This window comes from Saccopteryx leptura, chromosome 2, assembly GCF_036850995.1.
Source record: "Saccopteryx leptura isolate mSacLep1 chromosome 2, mSacLep1_pri_phased_curated, whole genome shotgun sequence".
Lineage (NCBI taxonomy): Eukaryota > Metazoa > Chordata > Mammalia > Chiroptera > Emballonuridae > Saccopteryx > Saccopteryx leptura.
Genome location: NC_089504.1, coordinates 96302273 through 96312285, shown reverse-complemented (window position 1 = coordinate 96312285; position 10013 = coordinate 96302273). Strand labels below are relative to the sequence as shown.

The window sequence follows — 10013 nt, the reverse complement described above, 5'->3', positions numbered from 1 at the left end:
GGGGCTTTCCCTATCCAATGGGAACTGTGCAGCTCCAACCAATCAGTTTACTATTCCAAATCAGGACAGTGCCTTTTAGATCAAACTGTGAGGATTTTGTCCTCATTTGCATAAGGACAGACCAATCAGGAACCAGGCGTGGGGACTTCTCCCCATATAAGCCAGCTCCCACTGAGGCTTTCCACTGGATGTTGAAAGTGATGTTTACCTGGCTAGAGCTGAATCACCTAAGTTGTCTGGCTGGAGCATGGCAGAGTGGTGAAGAGGGGCCTGGTCCCAGGGGCAGGGCAGCCTTGCAGCTTCTGTGTATCTCAGTTGAACTGTCCCACAGCTGTGCAGTTTTGCTAAAACACTATTGTGCTGTTACACTTCATACACGTGCTGTATCACTATTGAGCTGTCTGCACTAAATGAAGTTTCCTTTTTCACAGCATCCCAAATTTGGGGATTTCTGTTGGCACTGAATTTGTGTGAACAATTGGTTGACAGGAACAACTGTCTCTGGCAGTTTTTTTAAAAAATTTTTTTATTTATTGATTTTTTTTTTAGAGGGAGGAAGAGAAAAAGAATGTTTGTTGATCCACTTATTTATGCACTCATCAGTTGCTTCTAGTATTTGCCCTGACTGGAGATTGTACCCTCAACCTTGGTACATTGGGAAGATGCTCTAACCAACTGAGCTATGAGGCCATTGCTGGTATAGCTTTTATTGTTATAATTTTCTTGATTATGAAAGCAATACAAACTCATTGCTAAAAACCTAGAAATGTGTAAAGGCAAAGATCATAAGTAATTCTAGAACTAACCATTTAAGATTCACGGGGGCATGTCATACACATTACCTTGTAACCTAATTCCTTATTTAACAATAAAGCCATAACAATCTTCCCATACTGAAAATTATAGGTGTACATCATCACCATAGCTTTTCTGAGCTAGTTTAAGAGATGACCTGTCATCAACTGGGAGATGGCTGGCTGTGAGTTGCATTTGTTTGATTACTAATGAGGGTGAACATCTTTTCACATTTATTGGCCAGTTTTATTTGTCTTATGAATTACCAGTTTATATCCCTGTCTATATTCTTTTCCTACCGATTTGAAAAAAATCTACTTCATATATTAAGGATAACATATTAGCAAATAACATATATATGTATATTGCTTATATGCATCAATGTTCTAAGTGTTAGGTTAGTGTCCATATAAGCCAGCTCCCACTCTGGTGGCCTGGACAGACCAAGGGGCGAAGGAATGAACTGCCAGCATGCATTCTTGCACACCTGCAGGGTCTACCCGGAACAGGCCTCACTTGCATACTGGTGGTAGAGAGTTCCCAATAAGGTATCAGCCACATAGCAGTACAATGAAGAGATATAGAGAAGAAAAAGCAGGGGGGGAAAGGAAAAAATTAACAAACAGGAAAGCTCAGGAAGTGAAAGCACGTCAGTCAGCCCATGAACACCTAAGGTCTGTAACCGACTGAGGCATTCATTCTAGCAAGTGAGTTGCCCACTCAGACCCCTGCATGGCCAACAAGCCCTTGCTTTGTTGCTGCACTTTGTCTCTTGATTGAATTTTCTCTGAAGAAGGCAAGAATCGAGGTCTCGTTTCACCAGTTACATTAAGTATTTGCAATGTTTAATACTTACAACAGTTCCATAAAGTAAGTATTGGTATAATCCCCCTTTCACATATGACGAACTCCGGGGCACAGAAAGAAGAAGCAATTTGGGGAATGTTGTACAGTTACTTAGTGTGAAGTAGAACTGGGATTGACTCAGCAGTCTGATTCCAGATTTTTGCTCGTAACTACTGGACCTTTTAATTGTTTTCTGTTACAGATTTTACAAAATTGTTTTTTCCATTTGTCTTTTAACTCTAAAGTTAAATCCTATCCGTTCAAGCTCAAGCTCAGGTTTTTTTTTTTTCTTTTAATTTCTTGTTCACTTCAGCCTACAAGATAACTCTGCGCCTTAACTCCTCCAGCATCTATTTCCTGTACTGATACAGTGAGCGCGTAAATGTAAACGCAACGGGTACACTGTAAGTGCCGTTACAAACATACACTACCCTTAACGACGTAAATGTTCCTACTCTTTAAAATCCTGTGCACAAAGTTACAGGGAGTTAGCGAAAACAGGAAGGTCCACGAGGGGGTGGGGGGAGGGGACCGGAGACACAGACCTAAACAGCACTCTCCCCGGTCCTAGTTTAGGAAAGTCATAATGAGCACACAAAAATTATGCTATAGGTAAATTTTAAAATAGGAAATTTAGGCTTGCTTTGAAAAGCATCTTAAGACAAGAACGGCTAAAACGAGTGCCTCACCTCCAGCAGGGGAAACTGCGGGGCCGCCCTCGTAGAGCGGTTGGATCACGTTCCCAACGCTGGAGCTCTGAGCACGGCGGCCCCACACCTCTCAGCGGCCACGTGACCGCGCCTATCCATCACGCGCGGGGTGAGGGGTGGGAGCACCGCCTCGCCACTCTCCCCGCTGCTCAATAGGAAACCCGGAGCGGACGAGGTGGGCGGGCCCGTGCGCCCTTCCCGCGGTGACCGCCCAGCGCAGGGCGGGCCAGCCACCGCCCTCCAGGGGGTTTGGGATCCTTGCTCGGAGAGGCGAAAGGGCGAGGCGCACGTCAGTCAGGCAGCCCGGCCAATGGGCTCGTGCGATGCGCTCGCGCCCGCCCCCACTTCGGCCTCCCGGCGCCCGCGCTGCTTTCCCTCAGGCCGCGGCGGCCCTCCGGCCAGCGCTCCTATCCGGCTCCTCGTGCGCGGCTCCCGGGCTACGGCGGGCGGCAACGGGCTCAAGGGCCGGGCTGACTCCATGTAGGGTGGGTGCAGGAGGCTGCCTTCTCTACGAGCCCGAGGTGGGTAAGGTAGATGGACGGCGCGCGCGGGTCTGTCGCCATTTTCTTTCGCTGGGACTCCCGGGTGGGAGAAAGTGAGCGATGGGGCAGACCGGAAGAGGCCTGGGGGCCGAGGTGGGCGGGCAGGCCTCGAGGGGACCGCGGGTGGCTGTGGCGCAGACGGGGGATGGGCGCCGCGTGGCGCGGCCGGCTGGCCCCAGCCCCCCTCGGTTTCCCGCCCAGCGCCTCACGGACTGGGGGGAGGGGTAATTCTTCACATTCTTTAATCTGCCCCTCCCCCCCGCGCAATCAAACTTGGGCGGGGAAGTACGGGCCCCCGGTCGTCACCCATTGGCTGGTGTCTCCTCCCGCTGTGGTATGAGTGGCTGCTGGAGTCGCCCATCCCCCTGGCGTCACTTCCTCTATCAAGTTTGTGGGCCGGGGAGACCTTGGTTTTGGGGGCTGGGATGCGGGAGGGAAGATAGGAAGTGCTGGGGGAGGACCGAGATGAGCGGGTGCGGGCGGTTCATGGGCTGGTTCCGTGTCCCTAATCTGCTGGCCGAGCGCAGCCTCAGTCCCGGAGTAGCTGTGCGGCTGGGTCTGCCTCGGCCGCCGTCCTTGGCGGTGAAGGGGTTGGGCGGGAATAAGTGGGATCCCGGGAGACCGGTTTGTGCCTGGCGACCTGGGCGACGGCCAGCAGCCCCAGCCCTGAGACGGGACCGTACACCTGGAAGCAGGCTGGCGGATACACGTCCCCGGCGGTCTCCGGTGTGAGCAGTGTGTAACCTTTCTGTCCTTGGCCCGCAATAGCCTCTGTCTCTCCAACTCTTACAGTAGGGCCTGGACCCATGCCCTCTATGTCAGAGGTGAGGATGTGTTCCAGTGGACTTATTCCGGGGGTTGGCAAACCGGAAGGAGGAATTGGGCACAGTGAGTGTTACGTTCTTGAAGTAAATTAGACTGAATTAGTTTACTTTTTAAAACTTTACTGACAAATGCAGTCTTTCTGGGACTCATTTCCTAAGTTAAAACCTCAGTTAGCAGTCCCCTGCATTTATTTGTACTGACCTGGAAATCATGTAACAGTAAATTTATGTGTGTTTCAGAAAATAAGTGTTTATGTCCAGGTTTTTCTGCTGTATGGCCGTCAGGTTCACTATATTCAGGGAGTAAGTGTTAAGGAAGAAATACTTGGAAACTTGTAAGTTACTTTGAATGGGTTTTTTTTTAGGGTATTGTACTTATATGTACAGTTGCTAAAAGTATTGTTTTGAAACTTGAGTTCTTTCAAAGTAGACAAATGTCTTGATCCCTTCTAAATTCAGTTATGATCAAAGAGCATTTTAAAGTGTGTCACTAGGGTACAGACAATTACAAGTGATATGGGTGAAGAAATTGAACCCTTTTTGGATATTTTACACTAACAGAGGGTATTTTTTTCTTGAGACCGGCTGTGGGCCCTCCCCTCTTAAACCTGAGGGTCTGTCGAATTGTAGAGACTCCAGAATTTGGCTAGTCTCAGTGAGGAAGTTGTCACTGAGTTCAGACGTAGAGAGTGGAAGAAAGATCTGTATTATACAAGTTGGTCTCCAGTGTTAACTTCTTATGGGCGTTTTATTTTATTCCTGTTAGCATTAACTAGAATTTCTTGCATACTAAATTTTGTGTACCTTTTCTTTCAATAGCTAATATAGTAATTTTATTATTAATAGTGGGAATTAGTAGTAAAAGATATAAACCAGTGTTTCAAACTAGATCCTAACTCATTGAGTCATTAAATCAATTTAGTGATCAATATTTTTAAAAAGCACAAGAGAAAATACTCATTGGTTCAGAAATATGCATGTATATTCCCACAAAGTATCTTTTTCTGAGGGTGTCAAAAAGACTTCTAAAGGGTATTTTTCTGGATAGCACTGGCTTTCAAGGATCTTTAAAAGTAGCCCTGTTTATTTATATTTATATTCGGTGTAGCATGTTCCTCTCAGGTTAGTTTTCAGGAGTTGGAAATAAATTTGCCATCAATGACCAGCATGCATTTGTAATCGCTTACTATTAATAAATTAAGAAGCTTTTATTTAGACAGGAAAGGATCTTTTCCACCCCAGAATATTAATTGCCAATGTTTTTTTCCATGGCTGGGTGAGACTCAAAGAGTCCACATCTCCAATCCTAGTAATGAGTTGTCAGCATTGCCTCATGTGACCTCAACTGGAGTAAGAGAGACCTAGTCACTTCATGCTTATTGCCTATGTGGGTGTTCTAAGCATTGTACAATTACTTAAGAGTGGACTTCATTAAATAACGAGGCAAAATGAAAGCCACTTTTTTTTTTTTAATAGTCTTTGAAATCTAGAGCATATTTTACAGTTCAACACACCTCACTGTGGGCTAATTGCATTCCAGTGCTCTATAGTTACATTGGCTGATGGCTACTGAATGGATGTATGATTCTAGTGAATACTCTAGATTTCTTTTCAAAATTTAAGTTTTTCTAGATGAGTATTTGCAGTTTATTATTAACAGTCAAAAGATGTTCCCTTTCTGTAGCCTCATCTTAAATGTGAGAAAACTGCATCAGGTAATTTTTTCTAGGCTCTTCTTTTCTAGGTCTGAGATTTAAGTTTTTTGTTTTTTTTTATACTATTTTTTTTTCTAATTTTTATTTATTTATTCATTTTTTAGAAAGGAGAGAGGGGGGAGAGAGAGAAGGGGGGGATGAGCAGGAAGCATCAACTCCCATATGTGCCTTGACCAGGCAAGCCCAGGGTTTCGAACCTGCGACCTCAGCATTTCCAGGTCGACGCTTTATCCACTGCGCCACCACAGGTCAGGCACTGAGATTTAAGTATTGAGGCAGCTCTGACAGCTATACTTTTTTGTTTGTGTGACAGACAGAGAGGGACAGACGGGAGGGAGAGAGATGAGAAGCGTCAATTCTTCAATTCTTTGTAACAGCACCCCAGTTGTTCATTGATTCTTTTCTCATATTTGTCTTGGGGGAGGGGGAGCAGCTACAGCAGACAGAGGGATCCCTTGCTCAAGCCAGCGACCTCGGGTTTTGGAACCTGAGTCCTCCGTGTCCCAGTCGATGCTCTAGCAACTGCGCCACCACCTGGTCAGGCGACAGCTACACTTTTAAGTGTTACTTCTTTTGTCTAGGAGTATTTTAAGAGACTTTGGAGTATGTTTTTTTAGTGTCTTTTTTTTTTAATTAATTTTTAGAGAGGAGCAAGAGGGAGAGGGAGAGAGGGAAGGGGGAGGGAGGAGCAGGAAGCATCAACTCCCATATGTGCCTTGACCAGGCAAGCCCAGGGTTTTGAACCGGCGACCTCAGCATTTCCAGGTTGACGCTTTATCCACTGTGCCACCACAGGTCAGGCCTAAAATTTTTTTTTAATTAATTAATTTATTTTTTTAGAGAGGAGAGGGAGAGAGAGAGAGAAGGAGAGAAGAGGAGAGGAGCTGGAAGCATCAACTCCCATATGTACCTTGACCAGGCAAGCCCAGGGTTTTGAACCAGTGACCTCAGCATTTCCAGGTCGACGCTTTATCCACTGCACCACCACAGGTCAGGCAAGACTTTGGAGTATGTTTTAAAATGACGTATTAATGATGACTATGATATGGGCATTTTGTTGTTAAGTGATTATCCTTTTTTGCTTTGTGACAGTGTTATGGGAGCACTCCCTCCCTCACCCCTGTTTTTATTTGTTCAATTACGTGATTGCTTAATGCATAGGAGGGAACATTTTTCTTAGTGAATTCACTGTTGTACAGTGTAGATTATAAATTGTTTGCTAAGGGTATTGTTAATTATAGTAGAATGGAATCTAGATTTAATAACTAGAACCTACCTTTTTTAAGGCTTGGAGGGTGTTTAGATTATACAGTGCTTTTTCAGGCTGGGAACATTGGTATCATGAAGGATAGGAAGTTTAGAAGATCCTAAAGGATTGAGAAATAATGGCATATAAATAAGGACCATTAATCAGAACAAGTCAGCCAAGCAGAGTACTATACCTTACCCTAAGTGTGTGAATGCATTGTAGGGTTTGTAGCACAATTTTCTTAGGCATACAGAGGTAACAATGCACTTGTTGCCGGGAAGTTGACCCCAAATTAACAATTTGCAAAGGAGTTACTTGATACTAGGAGTTTACTTGACATTAGAATTTAGATAATTTCATGTAATCAAGAGCATCTTGGCCTGACCTGTGGTGGCGCAGTAGAAAAAGCGTCGAGACCTGGAACACTGAGATTGCCAGTTTGAAACCCTGAGCGTGGCTGGTCAAGGCACATATGGGAGGGAGTTGATGCTTCCTGCTCCTCCCCCCTTCTCTCTAAAATGAATTTTTTTTTTTAAAGCATCTGTTCTGCGTCTAAGTAAATGAAAGGAAATGGTCCTTTCATTTCCTATACATATATATAGCCTAGCATATAGCTATTTAATTTGGTGCAGTGTTTGGTAGGATATAAAATGAAGATCTTAGATTAGAATTAGGTTAACTTTATATCTAAAAACTTCATCTTGTCAATTTCACAAGTCAATTTACATTGATGGCGTGATCCATTGCTAAGAATACTGTGGAGGTTTTCGAAGAAATCAAAATACTATTGGAGAGTTTGATGAGTAATAATGTTTTAATATTCAGCAAGCATCATCAGATAATTTCATTAATATTGAACCTCAGTATTTGAAAGTAAAGGAAATCTTTAATGAGTAGCTAGTATTCTAATTTTGATTTGTACTTGAAAAATCAAATGAAACTAAATGATGAGACCGAAGGAAATAGTACATGTTATTTGAATGGAAGTTTGGCAAAAGTGAAATATATACAGCCATAAGATGGCATGTGAATAAACACTCTTAAAGTAAATGTTCATTTATAAGAGTGTGTAAACTAGTGTAAAAGGCAGGCAGCTCAGATTTCTGGAAGAACATTTTAGCTCAGAAGCTCAAAATCTTATCAAGTATTTAGAAAGTAGAGTATGCCTGCTTTTGGACTGAGTTTAGTATATTTTAAGAATTTAGAATCTAGTGTATTTAAAATACCACCTTTAGTGCTCGCTTTGGCAGAACATACACTAAAATTGGAACAAGAAGATTAGCATGGTCCCAGTGCAAGAATGATACGCGAATTCGTGAAGCATTCCATATAAAAAATAAAATAAAATGCTACCTTTGACAAAAGCAAAGGTGGAATTTCTGTGTTTTACTTCATTAATATATAGCCTTCAGAATGTGTTTTTAGGATCATGACACTTAACTTTCTTTTGGTCAAGACTTTTCATAAAAGTTATGGACTCCTGCAGAAAAATTGTACTGTGTATGTAATTTCTGATGGTTACTGAGGTCTGTTATGGGTGTAGATTAAGGACACTGACTTTAAGGTGTTGACTCTACAAGTATGTTAAACATTATGCTGTTTATTTACTGAAATATTAGGTGGATTTTAAAATGTGAATGTTTTGGAATGAATGTGTTAGTTGCGGAAACTTGTTAAAAATACAGATAATGACAAGTTTATTCATAAGTAGATTTGCCTCTATAACTCATATTTTTATTTCTCTTCCCCTTTTTTTAATTAAAAAATTTTTTTCATTTACAGTTGACATTCATTATTTTGTATTAGTTTAAGGTGTAAAGGACAGCGATTAGAAGTTTATAATTTAAGGAGTGATTCCCAGGATAAGTGTAGAATCCATCTGGCAGCATACATAGTTATTATAATATCATTAACTATGTTCCCTATGTTATACTTACTCTACATACCCCTGACTTTTGTAATTCAAAGCATGTTTTAAATTGAAGATGAGTATTTTTGATGGTCTCGAATATATCTGAGAAAGTAAAATTACTGTCTGTTTAGTCTTCTGCATTTTTTTTCCTTTGTGACAGACAGAGAGAGAGACAGACAGGGACAGACAGGAAGGGAGAGAGATGCATCAATTCTTCGTTGCAGCTTCTTAGTTGTTCATTGATTGCTTTCTCATATGTGCCATGACCTGGGGCAGGGGGCTACAGCAGAGCAAGTGACTCCTTGCTCAAGCCAGCGACCTCAGGGTTTTGAACCTGGGTCCTCCAGGTCCCAGTCCAATGCTCTATCCACTGTGCCCCCACCTGTTCAGGCAGTCTTCTGCATTAAAGTGCTTTGCATATGTTCCACATTCCCAAAACAACCCAGTGAGGTGTGGCTGTTACAGTTTCCCAATTGGAAATGAGAACTAAATATCAGGGAAGTTAATTGTCCAAGAACTCAGCCACTAAGTAGCTGAGTTAATTTTTTTGCCCAAGAACTTAGTGACTAAGTAGCTGCTTGATCCCAAAGCCATTGCCCTTAGCTCCTTTCCTGTACTTCTCTGAGTTGAATTATGATTTTTTTTTCTTTTCATTTTTCCGAAGCTGGAAACGGGGAGGCAGTCACAGACTCCCGCATGCGCCGGACCAGGATCTACCCGGCATGCCCACCAGGGGGTGATGCTCTGCCCCTCTGGGGCATCACTCTGTCGCATCCAGAGCCATTCTAGCGCCTGAGGCCCGGGCCATCTTTGCTCCAATGGAGCCTCGGCTGCGGGAGGGGAAGAGAGAGACAGAGAGGAAGGAGAGGAAGAGGGGTGGAGAAGCAGATGGGCGCTTCTCCTGTGTGCTCTGACCGGGAATCGAACCCAGGACTCCTGCACGCCAGGCCGACTCTACCACTGAGCCAACCGGCCAGGGCTATGATTTTTTAATCACTCTTAATTTTTAATGGGCTAGGATAAGCTACAGATTGAAGTAATATGTGAATAAGGATAGAAAGTGGCTATAAAGTGTGGCTACTTTTTTTTTTAATAAAGAATTACCTGAAAGATCAAATTTAGATAGGTTTGGTTAATAGCATGTTGTCTAAGAATGTTTGCAGGTACAAGATAATTGCGTATCCACTATGCGCTTGTCATTGTACTTGATGCTTTTTGTATTTTATTTCTATTTCCTTTTAACAGCTCTCTAAAGTTTGTCTGATTTTTGTAAGTTAAAATAACAAAGTCCCAGAGATTACATGTTTCTAAAGACATGGTAAGTAAGCCAAACTTTAAGCAGCTAGCTTTCTGATTCTGTTGTACACTTAAACTATAGCAGAGTATATCTCAAGAACAGAAAAATAGACTACCCAGTTAT

At 43.0% G+C, this 10013-nt stretch overlaps 1 pseudogene; it reads left to right on the top strand.

The window, feature by feature from the left end:
* Nucleotides 1–7915: 7915 nt before the first annotated feature.
* Nucleotides 7916–8016, top strand: LOC136396553 (U6 spliceosomal RNA; annotated as a pseudogene).
* The last annotated feature ends 1997 nt before the right edge of the window (nucleotides 8017–10013 follow it).